At 41.9% G+C, this 21,171-nt stretch overlaps 1 pseudogene; it reads right to left on the reverse strand.

Moving 5' to 3' along the window:
• Window positions 1-17,791: 17,791 nt before the first annotated feature.
• LOC146389390 (endoplasmic reticulum chaperone BiP-like) lies at window positions 17,792-20,768 on the reverse strand (annotated as a pseudogene).
• Between the last annotated feature and the right edge of the window lie 403 nt (window positions 20,769-21,171).

A 21,171-nucleotide genomic window follows, 5' to 3' on the forward strand; every position in this document is an offset into this window, starting at 1 on the left:
CCAACAATCATATGACCCCCTATGAGCAAGCACTTTGGCGACAGTGGGAAGGAAAAACTCCCTTTTAACAGGAAGAAACCTCCGGCAGAACCAGGCTCAGGGAGGGGCGGCCATCTGCTGCGACCGGTTGGGGTGAGAGAAAGAAGACAGGATAAAAGACATGCTGTCGAAGAGAGACAGAGGTTAATAACAGATATGATTCAATGCAGAGAGGTCTATTAATACATAGTGAGTGAGAAAGGTGACTGGAAAGGAAAAACTCAATGCATCATGGGAATCCCCCGGCAGCCTACGTCTATTGCAGCATAACTACGGGAGGATTCAGGGTCACCTGGTCCAGCCCTAACTATATGCTTTAGCAAAAAGGAAAGTTTTAAGCCTAATCTTAAAAGTAGAGATAGTTTCTGTCTCCCGAATCCAAACTGGAAGCTGGTTCCACAGAAGAGGGGCCTGAAAACTGAAGGCTCTGCCTCCCATTCTACTTTTAAATACTCTAGGAACAACAAGTAGGCCTGCAGAGCGAGAGCGAAGTGCTCTAATAGGGTGATATGGTACTACAAGGTCATTAAGATAAGATGGGGCCTGATTATTTAAGACATTGTATGTGAGGAGCAGGATTTTGAATTCAATTCTGGACTTAACAGGAAGCCAATGAAGGGAAGCCAAAACAGGAGAAATATGCTCTCTCCTTCTAGTCCCTGTCAGTACTCTTGCTGCAGCATTTTGGATTAGCTGAAGGCTTTTCAGTGAGTTTTTTGGACATCCTGATAATAATGAATTACAGTAGTCCAGCCTGGAAGTAATAAATGCATGAACTAGTTTTTCAGCGTCACTCTGAGACAGGATATTTCTAATTTTAGAGATGTTGCGCAAATGGAAGAAAGCAGTCTTACATATTTGTTTAATATGTGCGTTGAAGGACATGTCCTGGTCAAAAATGACTCCAAGGTTCCTCACAGCGTTACTGGAGGCCAAGGTAATGCCATCCAGAGGAAGAATCTGGTTAGATACCATATTTCTAAGATTTTCAGGGCCGAGTACAATAACCTCAGTTTTATCTGAATTAAGAAGCAGAAAGTTAGCGGCCATCCAGGTCTTTATGTCTTTAAGACATTCCTGCAGTTTAACTAATTGGTGTGTGTTATCTGGCTTCATGGACAGATAGAGCTGGGTGTCATCTGCATAGCAGTGAAAATGTATGCTATGTCTTCTAATGATGCTGCCTAAGGGAAGCATGTATAATGTAAACAGAATTGGTCCTAGCACTGAACCCTGTGGAACTCCATAATTAACCTCAGTGTGTGAAGAGGACTCTCCATTTACATGCACAAATTGGAGTCTATTAGATAGATATGATACAAACCACTGCAGTGCAGTACCTGTAATACCTACAGCATGTTCTAATCGCTCTAATAGGATATTATGGTCAACAGTATCGAACGCTGCACTGAGGTCTAGCAGGACAAGCACAGAGATGAGTCCACTGTCAGAGGCCATAAGAAGATCATTTGTAACCTTCACTAAAGCTGTTTCTGTGCTGTGATGAGCTCTGAAACCTGACTGAAACTCTTCAAATAAACCATTCCTCTGCAGATGATCTGTTAGCTGTTTGACAACTACTCTTTCAAGGATTTTTGATATGAAAGGAAGGTTGGAGATTGGCCTATAATTAGCTAAGACTGCTGGGTCTAGAGATGGCTTTTTGAGTAAAGGTTTAACTACAGCCAGCTTGAAGGCCTGTGGTACATAGCCGATTATTAGAGATAGGTTGATCATATTTAAGATCGAAGAATTAATTAATGGCAGGACTTCTTTGAGCAGTTTTGTAGGAATGGGGTCTAAAAGACACGTTGATGGTTTGGAGGAAGTAATTATTGACGTTAACTCAGAAAGATCAATTGGAGAAAAAGAGTCTAACTTAACATCAATAGTACTAAGAGTAGCTGTAGATAATATTACATCTGTGGGATGATTACTGGTAATTTTTTCTCTAAAAATTTTATTTGTGAAGAAGTTCATGAAGTCATTACTAGTTAACGTTAAAGGGATGGTTGGCTCAACAGAGCTCTGACTGTTTGTCAGCCTGGCTACAGTGCTGAAGAGAAACCTGGGGTTGTTCTTATTTTCTTCAATCAGTGATGAATAGTAAGATGTTCTGGCTTTGCGGAGGGCTTTCTTATAAAGCAGCAAACTATTTCTCCAGGCTAAATGATGATCCTCTAAATTTGTGACACGCCATTTCCTCTCCAGATTACGAGTCATCTGCTTTAGGGTACGTGTTTGAGAATTATACCACGGAGTCAGGTACTTCTGATTAGAGACCTTAGTTTTCACTGGAGCTACAGTATCCAGAGTCGTACGTAGTGAGGAGGTGAAATTATTAACAAGATAATCGACCTCTGTTGGGGTAGCGTTCAGATAGCTGCTCTGCTCTGTGTTGGTACAGGGCATTGAAGATGATAACAGTGGGTGGATTATATTCTTAAACTTAGTTACAGCGCTTTCAGAAAGACATCTACTGTGATAAAATCTACTCTCCACCGCTGTGTAATCAATTATTGTAAATGTAAATGTTATCAGGAAATGATCAGACAGGAGAGGGTTTTCAGGAAACACTGTTAAATGTTCAGTTTCTATGCCATATGTTAACACAAGATCTAGAGTGTGATTAAAGATTCCTAAACACTTCAAGTCGGAAGAAGTGAGCTAGTCATTAAATTCAGTATTATTCTCTGCTCTGTCTTACATCATATTCATCAGAAACAGAGGTGTGATGTATGATGTTAAGTGTTTTAAGTCACAGAAACAGTGTTCACGGAAGTTTCTCCCACAAAACTAGAAAAACTGGTAATGGCATGCAGCATAGTTTCAGTTTGCAGCACACCTGAGCTTTGTGAAGCATCAACAGTAACAACATGCTATGTACCATGCATAATTGAAGGTAAACTGTACACTTTACAATTTAGACTTCAACTGAAATCATATATCAGATTTGCTTTATGTAAAATAAAGGAATGCCTCACTTCCTGTTATGCTCAGTTCCATCAGTTTCTGTAACGCCTCAATCATCAGCTGTCAACAGAGGAATGTTTACCAGGACACTTCCTTGTGTCTGAGTGTCTGTGTGGGAACTTTAGCCAAGTTATTAAAACTTTATTTTACACTGTTTCTTTGGTTTTTAAGACTATTCTTCTGTTTTTATTAATAAATGCCTTGGTCCTCTGTAGGTCCTCACCTCTGGTTACCAGCAGCACCACGAAGTCTCAGACTTGATCTTCTAACAAGTGTCAGATGATCTTGTCCAAAGTGGTTCAGACTTTAACTACTTAACATTTCCAAAAGACTGGACACAGACTCAGTTCACAGAGTGTCTGATATATAAGGACTTTGATATGCCGGTTACAGATAATCAGAACTGATTAATGTTCATTTGTGATTAGATGTGCTTCTTATGTGGTTTTGGGGATTAACAAAGATAGATGTAAACCTTTACATGAGTATATCGTCTCTAAAAGAGAAAATATTTATTTTTATTAAATAATGAACTGGCTACTGAGCACTCTCGGTCAGTTCATTATTCTGTAAAAAGAATAACTGGTCTGATCCAAGAAATAGAATTCAATAAGGAACATATATCAACTAACAACTTTTTCTTTTTTTCAAACAGTTTATCTGTGATTAATTTAAAAAAAGATTAAACAAGTATCAGGTTTTGGTTCTGCAGTTTACACGTTGAAATTCTTTAGTTATCGAGGAAACTATATAAATGTGTTTGAGGCTTATTTTACTCATTAAAGTATGTTTAAAGTCAAGTATTGACTAAGAACGCTTCATTACAAACAGAATTTGAACATGTATCAGTTTCATTATTCAACTCATCTAAATGTACCATTAGGGACAATAAATGTATATAGCATAAGATTGGCATTAGCTGTCAGAGGTTTGTGGCCAAAGTCAGGACAACAAACTCAAGCGAGCCTTCACTCAGACTGAAAACAGTTAAAAAGGAACAAAGTTCTAAGTGTTTAACAAAAAAATCAAAAGACTTCAATGAAGGGCAACACACAGAGAAACACAAAAGACCATGCACTGACCAATAGTGATCAAAAGCTTCAAACAGTAAAAGAAAACTCAGACTCAAATCCACTGATCAAGGAAAGAAAAAAGAAACAAACAAACTGAATGACTCAAGTTGCATCCTCCACATGCAGATATTATTACCATTAGATAATGTTCATGGTGTTTGTGAAAATATCTATTTACTTCTGATTGGCTTTTTTAAGGAAACGCTGAGCTGGTGCTGCTTTGGTTTCTTTTGTTTCCCCATCTGTTCAGTAAAATCTGAAATCTTAATCGACTGTCAAAAAAACGGATTTGTTTGTTTTCTTCTTGCAGTTTCCAGTTACAGGGAAGATCAGTAATCAATCAGAGATGACTGATTAGACGCATCAGACACTGATTAGTAAAGTTTGATGCAGATTGATTTTATTTGTCACACTAACAATTGTTTCAGCGCAGAGATACTGACTGATAACCAGTGTGGATTCTGGCCGGTCAATAATCTATAATCATGTGGATTTGTCTTAAAACACAAGAGTGATCAATGTCTGTCCTGAAATAAGAGCTGAACATCAGGTCCAAACATCACAGAGCAGAAACAAACAGTCAAACTATTAAAGGAGGAAACAATGCAAACTTACATCTTTTTTCAAACGCACACACCAACAACAGGTTCCACTCCACACCTGGACATTAAAACTGACACAGGGGTGAGCTTCCTGGAAGGAGGTGGGATTCCACCTGAAGAGTGTGAGAGGGCCACACCTTCATGTGCTGATATACAAATATGTTGTCTGACTGCTCAGACGGACTCTGAGTCACAGCAAAGTTCATATGCTGACGTGTGAAGGCATGAAAACTTGTTTTGGCTGCAGGTGCGAACACACTGAGGAATGGGGAACAGTAGGGATCTTAAATCATACAAGATGTCAGTGAGTGAGACGTTAGAACAAACGGACTTAAGATGCTCTAAGTGATCAAAGTTGATCTAAAACAGAAGATAAATCCACTGATTCTTTGTAAAGTTCATCTGGTGCTCACATGAATCCTGTGATGAAAGATTTATTTCACTGAATGTTTCTTCAAAGCTCATTTCAACCTGTTGAAGTCATGAATGAAAGTGCAGACTGAGAGTGGATCACATGATGTTTAAGGTGTGTCATGTGACATGTTCCTGATATCATAACTGCTCAAACACTGATGATTATATTTGAAGAATTATTACTGATGTCCAGTGATGGGAATAACGGCGTGACTTTTTTCAGTAACGAGTAATTTAACTGTTACTATTCCTATCCTTATAACGCCGTTACCGTTGCTAACAAGAAAATGCGATTTGACTGAGGAAGAATCAAGTAGTCGTGGTAAGCCAATCACACGACCGCTTTAAGATGACAAAGCAACAAGGTGATATATACCAGTTTTTAAATTGTGTTGATAGGCCACATAAAACCAGAGTCATGATAAACAATATATACGCATGTTTTTCCTCAATAGTTTCGTCACATTTACTGTCTAAGGACAGCGCAGCGAGACCTCTCTGCTTATGAGCAAAAAAAGAAAAAACAGCCCATTCGTGTTGGTGGAGAAATGCACCATGTCGACCAATCAAAAAATGATATGGGAACATGATATTTGGCTGTTTAGGAAGAGGGGGAAGTTTTAGGAGTGACGGCGAGAGAGAGAGAGAGAGAGAGACAGCAGAAAAAGAGAGAGAGAGAGAGAGTTTTGAGATGTGAGATTTGTGACGTTCAGCGTGTTTGGGGTGTGTAGTGTTAAGGGTTCAAATTTTGAGGATGAAGTACACAACAACACCAAGTCCAGAGGGTTGGGTCAAACGATGATTTAATGAACACACGCGTGGGGAGATGAACACTGCAAAACCTCAGCTGTAGATCTCCGCCCAAAAATACACCAGCAGTTGTCTTTATAGCATCAGGGTATGTTTTCTGATGCCCCCTCTTGCGTCATTACATGCATAAGTTATAAAAACCACAAATGTTCTGTTAACGACTTGTGACACATGAGAAAAGAACATTCTCTTCATCTCCACGCCAGGTGCTTCCTGTTCATCTTCTGACTCTCGCTTATCATCTGGAACATCAGCAGCACGTTCTATAACAACTGTCACTTATGCAGGCACAAAAATGCAGTTGCAAGAAAAATATGTCTGAACTCTTACCTAGACCTAAGTTCACCTACTCTGTATGTGTACGTGTGCGTGTGTACAGACAGAAGCTCTCTGTAATATATGTAATATATTGAATAAATATTTTAATCCAGAACCACTACTAAAAGCTTAATCAAAAGATATAAATGAATAAAATATAATAATGAATAAACTGGTTATTAAAATAGCATCATCCAAACAGCTCCTCAAAATAACTTACACTTACACTCTGCTTAGTTTCACTTTCGCAAGCACGCTGTCAGGGTCCTGGGTCTGAGCGACCCAGGATCCCTGAGCACTTATAGACTTATGTTATGTATTCTTTCTCTATGCTTGTACATACGTGTGTGTGGGTGGCTGTGTGTCTGAGCACTCGTTTATAGGAGCCTTCAGGCCTGGTGGGTGTGGCCCTGCTAGGGGACTGGCCACACCCGAGGCCACGCACCTGCTGCTGATCAGGCCTCGTCGGGGGAGCTACTTAAGAGAGTCTTGGAGCTCCCACCGATGTGGGATCATTCCGTGAGACTCCATGTTAGTCATCCTGTTGAACTGAGTTAGTGTGTGTATGCCCGCGGTTATATGTGTCCTGACGGCTGTGTCTATTGTGTCCCCAGGAGAAGTGTGGAGCGCCAGACAGCAGCCAGCATGAGGAGTGCTGAGACACGGGAGCGGAGAGCACTGAGACACGGACTGGTCACGGAGAGACACGACACGGGAGTCAGGGAAAGCACGGGGATTTATTGTTGTTTTGTACCATACACTGTAAATAAAGAGCACTGTTTACACACAGAGCGCCGCGCCTGGGTCCTCCTTCCCTACACCCCCACGGTCTGCCATGCCAAACCGTGACAGAATGATCCCGCCAGACATGGACCCAGCGGTCTCTGAGGAGAGGCTCAGGAGGGAGATTATGGACAGGGTTTACAGACTCTGTGAGTTATGGTGGGAGAAGCCCACGGAAGGTTTGCGTCACGCCGTGGAGAGGCGGCTGCAGGAGACGCTTGTTAAATTCCCCTGGCTGGTGGACTCCCTTAATCCAGTTGTCCTGGACTTCTTACTCTCTACCCTCCACCTCCACTCTCCTCCTCAGGCTGCTCACCGGCTCGGACAGCTGGTGGATTCGCAGCCTGACACGCCAGCCCCGACGTCTACATGGAAACGACGTTCGCGCCGCCAGCGTTTCTCACCGCAGCCTAATCCACGGACATCTCAAGAGCCGGCTGTGGTGAGTAATAAGGACACTTTTTCATTTCCCTCACCATCTGTTTGTGTGTCTGCAGTGGACGATGACGCTGCCGTAAGCCATCCGACAGTGCAAGTAACATCACCTCGGTCAGAGGTCTCCACACCACTCGCTGCTTCGCCATCTGCAGCTGTCGCACCGATGTCGTCTCATCTGCCTGCAGCCACCATTCTGCCGTCTTTTTCACCGGCTGCTACGTCGCCACCCGGACCTGCCCTGCCCGAGCAGGAGCTCGGCGAGCCGGAGGAGCTCGCGCTGCCCGAGCAGGAGCTCGGCCTTTTGCCTCCTTGACTCCTTTTTCTGACCCGGACACTTTTTGTTACTTCCCCCTCACCGCCTAGACCCCTCAGGGGAACGTAACAAGTGGGGGCTAATCCGGGATTGTTGAAAAGGAAAGTTTAGAGTTGGAATTGGTTTTTGATTATCTTGCTTTTTTCACCTTTAGAGATTCACAACTTCCCAGTTAAGTTAGGTGAGTGTCCAGCTGAGCTTATTAAGTTCTTCCTTTGGGCACTCTTTTGTTGTTTTGCCTTTTTTATTTTCGGAGTAATCCTGGGCAGGGATAAGTTCCCTGTTGGGGGTAGGCAATTCAGGGCTCCAGTCGCTGAAGCTTTGCCTTTCAAGTTGCCTCGAGCCCAGCACGCTCCAGAAGATAGGTAAAGTTTGTTGTGCTTAGGAACTGGGTAAGTTGTGTTTGTTTAATGTGTATGCTGTAAGAGGTAAGTTGGTCAGTTAAAGTAAATTGTGTAGTATTCCATTCATTGGTTAATTGTTGGGTAGTCTGAGTTGGCAGAGGGGTGTGGTGGTGTCCTAATTAGGGTGTGTTTGCTAAGCCTTCTCCGCCCACAAAATGGATGACACAGCTATTAGTGCACACGTGTCTAGAGGCTCGTTCGTGAGCAATAACATCCACCTGGTTCTAGTCTTCTGTGAATCCAGTGTTCAAAGTTTTTTCAGTGTATTCGAACGCATAGCAACTGCACTGCGGTGGCCTCAACATGTGTGGGGGGGTGATGTTGCTGTGTAAGTTGACAGGTAAGGCTCAAGAAGCTTGTTCCAGTCTGTCTATGGATGACTGCTTAGTTTGTGAGAAGCTTAAAAGTGCCGTCCTCCAAGCCTAAGAATTTGTACCTGAAGCCTATAGGCAGCATTTTAGAGGTTTGGAGTTGGCACAGGGTCAGTCCTACCTTGACTTTGCTAGGGAGAAGGCAAAGCTTTTTGATAGGTGTTCTGCAAGTCAGGTTAACAATTTGGGGTCATTATGTGAGCTTGTGCTGGTGGAGGATTTCAAGAATGCGGTGCCTGAGTGTATTGCTCTTTATTTAAGTGAACAAAGCGCTATCACTTTACAGCAGGCTGCCACACTGCCAGATGAGTTTACCCTAACTCATAAAACAAATGCTGTAGAATGTGACATCCTTTCTCACCATAATACATCTTGGAGAGCTAGGAGTGAACTAGCTAGAAAGGCTGAAAAAGTGGTGGTTTCAAGTTCCAAAGCAAAACTGTTTCTTCTGCCACAAGCCTGGCCATGTGGTTGTTGATTGTGTGAAACTGGCACTTAAGCGGAAAGCGCATCCAAAGGGAAGAAGGCCTGATTTGAAAACAGTCAGTCGTGGTTCTCAAACTGACAAGGTTGTCAGGCCCAGCAAAGGACCACACTTGGGGCATAGTTGTTTAAGGGGCTCCTGTGGTCAGTGTAAGGGGTCAATTAACTAATAACTAATTGTTTTGTTTATCATAATCATTTGACAAACCAAAAGGTTTGTATTTATGGGAGGGGGTGTTACAGCCCTAGTAGGGCCTCCTCCTGAAGGTGCCTGTGTGGACGTGTCCGACCATGTCTCCTGCATTAGCTGCCACCTTTCTTTTGTGCAGCTGACTCTCATCAGTAATTAAAAGTATTTAAGCCCAGGGACAGGTGAGCTCTCGGCCAGAGTGCCATGTGAATGGTTACAGCTAGTGACCTGGGTGGTTGCAGCTAGTGAGCTGTGTTTTTGCGGTTTGCAGCTAGTGAGCTGCGTGTCTGTGTCTGCAGCTAGTGAGCTGCTCTCTCTCTTTGACTTACGTTTTTACTTTATTGATCAACGCTTGCGTTTTGTTTGTTTCCTTAAATGGTGATAGCGGCTTGTCCGTCTCTTTTAGTTTAGCTACTTTAATAAAACTCTTTAATTTAAGCCTTTTGCCTCCTTGACTCCTTTTTCTGACCCGGACACTTTTTGTTACTTCCCCCTCGCCGCCTAGACCCCTCAGGGGAATGTAACAGTGGTCAGACGAGTCACGATTCAAAGTTCTTTTTGGAAATGTGGGACGCCATGTCATCTGGACCAAAGAGGACAAGGACAACCCAAGTTGTTATCAAAGCTCAGTTCAGAAGCCTGCATCTCTGATGGTATAGGGTTGCATGAGTGCGTGTTGCATGGGCAGCTTGCATGTCTGGAAAGGAACCATCAATGCAGAAAAATATATTCAGGTTCTAGAACAGGGGTGTCATATATAATATATATAATACTGTATAATACCAGTAGGCCAGCTCTAATAGTAATTTGGTATGGCTTCGCGGGCCAAATGTAATTAGGCTGCGGGCCAAATTTGGCCCGCGGGCCAGAGTTTGACACCTATGTTCTAGAACAACATATGCTCCCATCCAGACATCATCTCTTTCAGGGAAGACCCTGCATTTTTCAACAAGATAATGCCAGACCACATTCTGCATCAATCACAACATCATGGCTGCATAGGAGAAGGATCCGGGTACTGAAATGGCCAGTCTGCAGTCCAGATCTTTCACCTATAGAAAACATTTGGCGCATCATAAAGAGGAAGGTGCGACAAAGAAGGCCCAAGACGACTGAACAGTTAGAGGCCTGTATTAGACACGAATGGGAGAGCATTCCTATTGCTAAACTTGAGAAACTGGTCTCCTCGGTCCCCAGACGTCTGAGTGTTTTAAGAAGAAGCGGAGATGCCACACAGTGGTGAAAATGGCCTTCTCCCAACTTTTTTGGGATTTGTTGACACCATGACATTTTGAATCACCATATTTTTCCCTTCTGATGATAAATTTTCTCAGTTTCAACTTTTGTTCCGTGATTTATGTTCTATTCTGAATAACATGTTGACATTTGCCATCTCCACATCATTGCATTCAGTTTTTATTTACAATTTGTTTAGTGTCCCAACTTTTTTGGAATCCGGTTTGTAGTTTGAAATGGTTATTTAAAAGGTAAATGGATGCAAATAACTTTGTTGTTTGCAAAACTTGTGTATATGATTTTAAAATTTACAATTTATATTTACATTTCAAGTTAATGATTTATTAAACATGTTTGTGGTTGTAACCGTAAAAAATATTACTTTTTCTACTAATGTTTTTTGTCTGATTTTAGATCAGTTGTGTTAATACAGTATTATTACATATATGCATATACATATATGCATATGTATATGTATGTGTATATATGTATGTATGTGTATATGTATATGTATATATTAGGGGTGCAACGATACACAAAATTCACGGTTCGGTTCGGTTCGATACTTTGGTGTCATGGTTCGATATTTTTTCGATACAAAAAAAATATTCATGCCTTTTTAATTTGTCATTTATTAAAATTAAAAATATATATTTTAACTCAAAAGTACAGTTTTTAAATTTAATGTTGCTGAAACAACAAAGTAATAAAAAAAATAAATCACTCATCTTTGGAAAAGAGAGTTTATTACAGAGAAATAGCTCTTTCCAAAATAAAAGCTATACTATACGCTTCTTCTGGGCTATATTCTCAGCAGCATATTAAACATATCAGGTCCCCATAAGGAGAATCATGTGCTAACAGCTGTCTAAATGACTCGGTTAAAGTTTGTAGCATGCGTGCTTGTTGTTTTTGTCTGCTTCCACTTGTCTTTGCACTAGGATGCTGTCGGCGTAAATGTGCAGTCATATTTGTTGTGTTCCCACTAGTGCTGTCAGCGTTAATCTGAAATGACGTTAACACCATAACACGGCAAATCTCCGTTAACGAGCTACCGCGGATCGCCCCGTGCATGGGGCTGGACGGCCAACACGTTAACGAGCTAACTGCGCTAACACACTAGTTCCCACCCATGTAATTGAGCATTGCGTGGCACATCCGACATACTGTTTTACCCTCAGGGTCATTCGTCACATGAAAACCAAAATAGTTCCAAAGGCCAGATCTGAATGAGGGTGGGGGAGGTTCAATTTGCCATGTTGCAAGGAGAGCTTAACTTCTGTCTCACTAGCTTGCCCTGCGCTCAGTGAATCTGCGTTCGACCACTCTGCCTAGGCTGCACTGTCGAGCGCAGATCCACTGAGCTCTCAACACAGACAGCATTGTCAGAAGAAAAGTTGATAAAATATATTAAAAATGTTGTATTGTTCGATACATATGCGTACCGAACCGAAAGCACTGTATCGAACGGTTCAATATCGATACGAGTATCGTTGCACCCCTAGTATATATATGTGTATATATATACATATGTGTGTATGTATGTGTGTGTGTGTGTATTCGTTTTAATACATTAATTTGACAGCTGTATTGAAAATACCATATTGTATTCATACAGAATCAGTTTGGTATCATTGTTTGTCTGATCGCTGAAACTAAGAGCTACTTTGATCTGTTTAGATCTAAAGTCTCCAAACTCGAGCTCTGATGTTTCTTCACCCCTGTGTGTGATATGTGATTTCCTACATGCTGGCAGAGCAGAGCGGCAGTTTGTGCTCACAGATGGTGACGGTGTGGAGAGACGGTGGTGTTTCCTCAGAAGAACCAGCAGAGTCACAAAGGACACCAGTCCATCTCACCACCTTGACTTGCTGACTGATGCTCGTCTGCACTGCACAGAGGAAATCAACTGACCGAGGTTTGTCCAGTGACGTGTTATGAAATGTATATTTGTTTTATGCTTACAGATGTGTTTTTCTTGACAGAGGCTCTGCAGAGATTGGACAAAGAAATTATGTGCTTTACATTTTACTGTGATTTACTGGGATATTTGTTGCCTGATGTTCAGCAGGAATGGAATCAAAGGGAGATGTTTTTGCTGTTTTTGTAATGATGTAAGTCTTCAATATTATTTATTTGCTTGGTTATATTAGGAGTGTTTCTGAGTGAGGGAGAGAGGAGTTATCATCCAGGTAAAGTGACGTGGATCAGTGGATACACTTGTCTCCCCTTTAAAGGAGACACTCTTAGAGAGAGACGATCCAAGTCATCCTTAAATGTTAGTGCTTTCAAATACACAAACATTTTTAAAGGACAAAAACGAACATCCAACTTTGACTGTAATACAAAATAAATCTTTGCATGTGTGTTTTCAAACTCTCAGATGGGCAGCATATCACTCAGCAGCACTGAATGACCACCACCCATGAGCATGTTCCTGCAACATTCAGCATCTGATCTGTCATCTGTGTGCTTCTGCTTTTGCTAAGTAGAGTTACCCAACTACAGTAACTCTAAACACATGCCATCCATTTCTAACGGCCTGGTTACTTCCTGTCAGTTACTTTAGAAACCATGTGGTCACCTGACCTAACACTGTTTCTTCTTCTTCCCCTTAATGTTGAAGTGTTGTCAAAGGAAAATTGTACATAGTGTGATCAGCTACATGAAATGTGCTCTTTTTATGGATCACTAAGCAATCCACATGTCTACGTGACTTTTCACCTAATAACCTTTGTGATGATAAACTTATTTACCAACTAACAGCTTCCTCTTCTTTAAGAACATACAGACTTAGAAAAGGGGAACCTCAGCTCTGACTTCTTAGAATAACTTTGTTATCTTTGTACACACACACAAGCTTGTATAAATAAAGAACACAGGCAGTGGCAGAGCGCGAGTCTGTGAATGTCTCCTTTACGAGCGCTCTGTGACTGTCCTCGCGAGTAAAGACAACTGCAGTGTTTGTGTTTTCTAACTCAGGTGTCTCAGCTGAAGAACTGCGGGGCGATTCTTAGAAATCCCCTGTCAAGTGTCAAATGTCCAACAGCTGGAGAGGAAACGACACCAGTGTACTGGGATGTTTCACCAACACGTGCCAGATGCTGTTCCTTCATGGTGACATCACCAGAGACAGCCCCGCCCACCTGAGGACCTCGCCATTGATCATGATGATTATAATGATGACAGCGAGCGGAACTAAGACTGTAAAAATCCACGACCAGAATGTTTAGATGCTTTCTAATTATTAATGAATACTGAGAGCCTCTTTCTGTGTTTTGTCTGTTTTGGGTTTACCTCATTTGTTAGTAACAAAGTTCAACAAACTCACACAGTTTACATTCTGTATGTTTCCATCATTACCAGCCACACTCTAACTGCATTTAAGAAATCAATCCTTAGATTTCTCTTTTGTAATTGATGATAATTCAGTGAATATACTGCGCTGCTTCCTTTTATTGCGTCACACATTGCTTTAAGTTTTTCAGTGTCCAGTTATTTTTTACTGCTGTTTGAATTCTCTGTATGTTTGACCCTGTAGACTGTTTGATGGACTGCTTGTCTTCCTATTTGTTACCGCCGCCTGTTTTTGACTAAAGATTTGGATTTCTGACTTTAACACAGCCTCTGCGTGTCCTCCCTTTGTGTCCTCTTCCTCTGTGAATGTGTTGCATGTGTCAGATTCATTTTATTAACAGCTTTCCCACAGTGAGTTGCATCAGCATTCATTCACAGCACATTGCAGAAGGATTCAGATTAATACAGTGATCTTACAGTCAGAATGATCCTGACAGAGTGCCACTGTGAATTATCTTTCATCAGGTCAATTTTAAAGTTCAGTATTTCAAAGCAGGAGTTATAAAGAATCATACTGGCATTAGGACTGTAACAATATGTACTTACAAAGTCAAAGTTTTTTAATTATGCTAGAATATTGGGAAAACAACCAACTTTTAGTGTTTTCTGCATATTAATTATACTGAAATAGAGACGGTGACCCTAACTGTACAGAAGCACTAAACAACTGACAATCTAACAGACATCATTGGCCTGAGCCGTCATGCACAGTGAGTTTGATCCTTTGCTGTGAGAGTCTCACAAGCATGTTTCTGGTCAGTTTGGAAGAAATAATATCACAATGTTGATCTTTATTTCAATATTCCTTCTCTTTTACAACATAAACTGTGATCAAAGCTACTTATGTTCACAGCATGTAATAATACTGACAGTCCAGGGCATTGTGGTCTGTTGAGCTAGGGTTAGGGTTAGCAATTCAGACATATGTAATCAATATTACTCTTGCTGGATATAACAAACACCTAGGAATTCATATTATAATTCGATTTTCATGAAATATTCATATTCAGTATCAGTCATTTTATATTATAAACACTTATCCACCCAGGCTCGTGGTGGGGCAGGGCTCTGTCCTGGGATGCTTGAGTACAAGGTAATGTACACCCTGACCAGGTATCCAGTCTGTCAGAATTGTTTTCAATATTTGGTTCAAAAACATGAGTGACAACAAAAATCCAACTAGGATTCTTGCATATGATGAATGAAGTCTGTCTTTGACTGTATTGTCCAGCTGATCCATCAAACCCCCAGCAGGTGAACCTTATTCATGACATAACACGGCAACAATGTAAAAAATTAAACTGAAACAGTCTAAATGTAAAGTGCATTCTAAACTCCTCTTCAATAAATTATATGCAAAGGGTCATTCAGGACTGTAAAACGTGAACTACAGAACCCAGAGTCTTCATCATTAAACTCTGGTTGCTTCATTTTTCTATATCAGATACTTTAAAGGTTTTAGTAAAGTTGCATTCTCATTGTGAGGCAAAGTGTTTTATGTGTGTGTGTGTGTGTGTGCATGTCATGAACAGGGGTTTGAGTTCGAGTTGCGGCAGACTGTCACTACTTGTAAATGGAACGCAGCCTTCCTACGGCGGACAGCTAATAACAGGAATCGGACGCGGTCCACCCAAGTCCACAGCAACCACCATAGCAACCGCCTTGCATGACCTTAAAAACATATTCTGTCTTCATAACTATCAAAAACGTGAAATGATTTGCAAAGCGTGAAAGTGTTACAGCTGCAGAGAGCTATGGTGGTATCTTTGGAAGCTGTTTGCATAGCTAATAATATACGATGTAACTATGGAGACAGTCAGTCACGTGAGCTAGCGGTGCACGTTTACTACAGTGAATAAGGTGATTGCGTGCACAGCGTCCACACGCTGCAGGGGGTAAAGACATTACTTCAATATTGTTTTACATTTATATATGTTTGCCTTCTGTTGACCATCACCTCAGGTTCACCATTACAGCTTCAGCATACAGATGTACACTGTCTAAATATGAACACATTCAAAAACTCATGTCTCAGAAATAAGCACAGCTGTTCATGTTTGTCATTATAGTTTTATTTGTAAGAAAATTATGAACTTCACATTGTGTGTCAAATAAAAGAACATTTGACAACTCTGAGTCATTCCTTTGCCCAACGAGAGCTGGAATAAATATATATCCTGACAGTTACAGTTGAAACAGTAGAGACAGGTAGAAATGGGATCAGATTAATCTTTGCTTAGTCAGACACGTCCTGTGTTCAGTCCATCATATTAAAAACAAACAATATCACGATCCGTGTGATTTTGCATCCACTTCCAAATCGTAGTCAAGCAGCCCAGTCTCATAAATAGTTAACAGAAATGTCTCTAATGTAGACATGTACAGTGTAGTGTAAGCATTAAAAGATCATAAAGGAAACTAACATTTATGTGAAACTAATTTTAATTAAAAATGAACAGGTGGTTTGTTTAAGCCCTTCAGGTTTTCTAAGTTCATTATTTTTTCATGCCCAGGTTGTTATAGTTCTTTGTCATTAGATTCCCCTTGTGTCTTCCACCCCTGTTAAGTCTCCCTTGCCCTTCATGTGTTTCATGTCTGTGTCTTACGTAGTCAAGTCCAGGTTGTCATGTCTGCGTCTTATATTTCCTGTTTTATTTTGAAGAGGTCTTGTGTTCCTGTGTTCATCGTGTTTAGTTTTACTCTTCCACTGTGACGTCGTTATGTTCATGTGTGTGTCAGCTGTTCCCCATGTGTTCCCACTTCTCTCATTAACCTCCTGTGTGTATTTAGTCTGTGCGTTCTCATTCAGTCTTTGTCGGATCGTCTGCGTTGTTCCCATGCCATGTCCTGCGGTCAGGTTTTCATATATCCTCATCATCATTGCCATGTTTAGAGTTTGTTTGTTTTTCTATTTTGCCAGGGTTTTTCATAGTTCATGTTTCCTTTCTAGTTTACCCAGATTAGGTTATTGCTTAGTTTGCATTGTTTTCGCCCTTTTATTTTGTACTGTTCTGTCTGCTTTAATAAACAGTTCATCATCAGTTAAGTTTGGGTTTTAGAACGTCTGCACCTGGGTCCACTCCTCACACTCCACGCAGTTTGCCTCGGCAAACTGTGACATTCTCAAATTTTCACACAGAGGTCATTCACGAAATAAATTGAATCTTTAATAAAAAGGAACATGCTAACCCCAAACCAAATGAGTACAAGCTCCACAAAGATGGTATTGTGGTCACACAGCACTTCACATTGAAGAAAGGTTGCACTTTACATAGTGATTTATTTTGTGGTTCTCAGTCGACATAAATGACATAAAACATGTCAGGAATGAATCTACTGCCACAGTGAACCTTTAGAGTTCATAAAACTTTAAATGTTATTTGACTCTCAGAGTACAAAAGAAGACCTTTGAAAGAAAAACCTTCATGTGCAACGCAGCAGAATAAATTAGGACATGCTGATAGGTTAGCAGCCATTTTATGGAATTTGGCCATGCCTACTCCAGGGGAAACCAGCCAATTCAGATGAATCTTTAACCTCAACCAGTGACTGAGAATGCACATGTGTAACCTGTGTGGAAGCATTTTCACCTGCATTTGAAACATTGGCTACCATAGCAGTATAGTATTGCAACATGTCATTTGGGTCTTCTAACTAAAATAGGAAAATAGGAACATGAATAGTGCCATCATTGTCAGACCTGGCCCACATCGGGTTGACATACACTCTGCCATGACACCAGTCAGTCAGAAGTGCCAGCTTGATGCCAGATCCAGGCCAGACCTGTTTTCTATGAGCCTGGGCCACTTACCATTCCAGAAGTCAGCCAGCAGTACCGGCTTGATACCAGATCCGGGCCAGACCTGTCTGCTATGTGGGATATATATGTGAAGAGAACAGGTCTCACACACTGAAACTTATTTTAAAGCCTTTCAGGAAATTCAGTATGGTCATTTGTTATTGTCAGCCCCTTCCTGACCACTCCTCTCACAATTTGAGTCCCATCAGTCCATTGTGTACACCAACATGCCAGAGTGCCAAGGGGCCACAAGACTTCAGGTCTGCATACAACTCATCCTTCTCATCTTGCTCACTGCCCTCTGGTGGTGGACCACCTGCACTACCATAGAGCTTGCTGATAATGCCCTGAACCACCTCCTCAAGCTCCTTCCTCTTGGCCTGGGAGTCGTCCAGGTCAGCATCTTGGTGGGACTCCAACCACTTAATCTTCTCCTCCACTGCTTTCTCAATGGACTCCTTATCAAAATCTGACAGCTTGCCACCAAGCTTCTCCTTGTTGCCAATCTGATTCTTCAGTGAGTATGCGTAGCCCTCCAGCTCATTGTGAGCATCGATCCTCTCCTTCAGCTTCTTGTCTTCCTCAGCAAAGCGCTTGGCGTCGTTCACCATGTGCTCGATGTCCTCAGGCGTTAGCCAGTTCCGGTCAGTTGTGATCTTGTTCTTGTTGCCTGTGGCCTTGTCCTCAGCTGTGACATGCAGAATGCTGTTGACATCATTCTGAAAGGTGACTTCAATCTCAGGTACACCACTGGGAGCAGGGACGATGCCAGTCAGGTCAAAGGTACCCAGGAGATGGTTGTCTTTGGTCAAAGGATGCTCACCTAAAACAGAAAAAAAACCCAGTCACAATTAGACTTGTGGAACATTTAATTTCACTGTCATGTGTTTCTTGTCATTTGATTCTTTTAATAAAAACACAATTTGTCAGCTTTAAAGAACAATATCAAAACTCTTACCTTCATAGACTTTGATGGTGACAGTAGACTGGCTATCAGAAGCTGTGGTAAACTTCTGGGCTTGTTTGGTGGGCACCACGGTATTCCTGGAGATCAGCTTGGTCATTGCTCCTCCAACAGTCTCAATCCCAAGGGTCATGGGGCACACATCCAGAAGAACCGCATTACCTGCAAGTGAAGGAAAAGGTTTAGTAAACAGGATCAGATTTGAAAGCTCAATCTTATTTAATAAAATATTTCTAAGAATCATAATTCACACACTGGTGGAGGCAGCTACAGTTGTAGCTACAGCTGCCCTGGGACAGACTGACAGAAGCGAGGCTGCCATATCGCGCCATCGGCCCCTCTGGCCAACACCAGTAGGCGGTAGGGTAAAGTGTCTTGCCCAAGGACACAACGACCAGGACAGAGAGCCCGGGGATCGAACCGGCGACCTTCCGGTTACAGATACGCTTCCCGACCCCCTGAGCCACGGTCGCCCCTTAATCATGACTCACCAGTGTCCACCTCTCCAGAAAGCACGCCAGCCTGCACAGCAGCTCCATATGCCACAGCCTCATCAGGGTTGATGCCTCTACATGGCTCTTTGTCATTGAAGAACTCCTTCACCAGCTGCTGGATTTTGGGGATACTGGTGGAGCCTCCAACCAGGACAATCTCATCAATGTCAGGCTTCTTCAAGTCAGCATCTTCCAGCACCTTCTGTACAGGCTTCATGGTGGAATGGAACAGGTCCTGGATTTTAAAGAACATACAAGTTAAAAAGCTTGTTCAACCACTTCTCCAATAGGGTTTGATATACTATATTTTCAGAACCAAATGAATATCTTACCATGTTCAGCTCCTCAAACTTGGCACGAGTCAGGGTCTCAGAGAAGTCTTCTCCCTTAAAGAAGGACTCGATCTCAATTTGGGCTTGGTGGTGGGCAGACAGCGCCCTCTTGGCCTTCTCGACCTCACGGCGCAGCTTCTGCACAGTACGGTTGTCTTTGCGCACATCTTTGCCAATCTTCTTCTTGTACAGCTTGATTAGTGCTCCATGACACGCTGGTCAAAGTCCTCACCTCCCAGATGAGTGTCACCATTGGTGGCCACCACTTCGAACACACCATTGTCAATGGTCAGAATAGAAACATCAAAGCTGCCACCGCCCAGATCGAAGACAAGAATGTTCTTCTCTTCATCCTTCTTGTCAAGGCCATAAGCAATACCAGCAGCAGTTCTAAAGAATACAGTGAGAACTTATTGTTCAGAGGGAGGGCAGGGACATTTTTTACAGTTTCAAATTGCAGATGATCAAATTTATTTGGACTGTATGCTTACGCCTCATTGATGATTTGCAAAACATTCAGACCAGCAATGGTACCAGCATCCTTAGTGGACTGGCGCTGGGCATCATTGAAGTAGGTGGGGACAGTGACCACAGCATGTGTAACCTGAGGAAAAAGGATTAAGTTGGATTTGATGATACACCATTCAATTAAGATTTGCATTTTCACTGATTTAGAATATCTGACACTTTTGTACCCTCTTGCCCAGGTAAGCCTCAGCAGTCTCCTTCATCTTAGTCAGCACCATAGCACAGACCTCCTCAGGAGCAAAGGTCTTTATCTGGCCACCACCAATGTCAACATGGATATGGGGCTTGCTCTTCTTCTCAGTAACCTTTATAGGAATACACACCAATATTAATTTAACAAGAATTTTATTCAAGCGTGACCCAAGAAACCAACAACTACAAGTTTTACTTTCAGGTAACAAGCTCACCTTGAAGGGCAGGTACTTGATGTCCTGCTGCACAACCCAGTCATCCCATGTGCGACCAATCAGCCTCTTGGCATCAAAAATGGTGTTCTCAGGGTTAGAGGTCAGCTGATTCTTAGCAGCATCACCAATCAGACGCTCACCTTCACTGGTGAAGGCCACGTAGGAGGGGGTGATTCGGTTTCCCTGGTCATTGGCAATAATCTCCACAAGTCCGTTCTTGAACACTCCAACACTGCAAGAGCACAGCTTGATTTCAATTTGAATCCCATTATATTCCACAGTGGTATTGTGTCGTTATTTAAAGAGTCTGAAGTGACTTACCAAGAGTATGTTGTCCCCAGATCAATCCCAATCACAGTCCCAATGTTCTCCTTCTTCTCATCATCAGCAGTGGCAAACACTGTGCTGACTGAGAGCATCACAACCCACAACAGCTTCATCTTTGTTTGTTGTTTACTCCAATCTACAAGGAGTAATATAGAAAAGAAATACAACTTAAATTAATCTGGCCTTGAGATTGATAAGTGGACTCCAGTCTCCCAAGTTCAAGAAGCTAGCAGCTAAGGGTACTAATGTGATTTGCTGAGTTTCAGAAACATAGCAGACTTGAAGTTGGCCTTAGAGAATAAATACTATAAATATTTTATGTCTGCGTACCTAGCGTAGTATCAGTCATCATCTTAAGACTCATGTATTTAGACTGGCTTTTAACTAGATTTGTGCTTTACAGGGAGTGCAGAATTATTAGGGAAATAAGTATTTTGTCCACATCATCCTCTTCATGCATGTTGTCTTACTCCAAGCTGTATAGGCTCGAAAGCCTACTACCAATTAAGCATATTA

This window comes from Perissodus microlepis, chromosome 3 (genome assembly GCF_051167445.1).
Source record: "Perissodus microlepis isolate ML-2025 ecotype Zambia chromosome 3, ASM5116744v1, whole genome shotgun sequence".
Taxonomy (NCBI): domain Eukaryota; kingdom Metazoa; phylum Chordata; class Actinopteri; order Cichliformes; family Cichlidae; genus Perissodus; species Perissodus microlepis.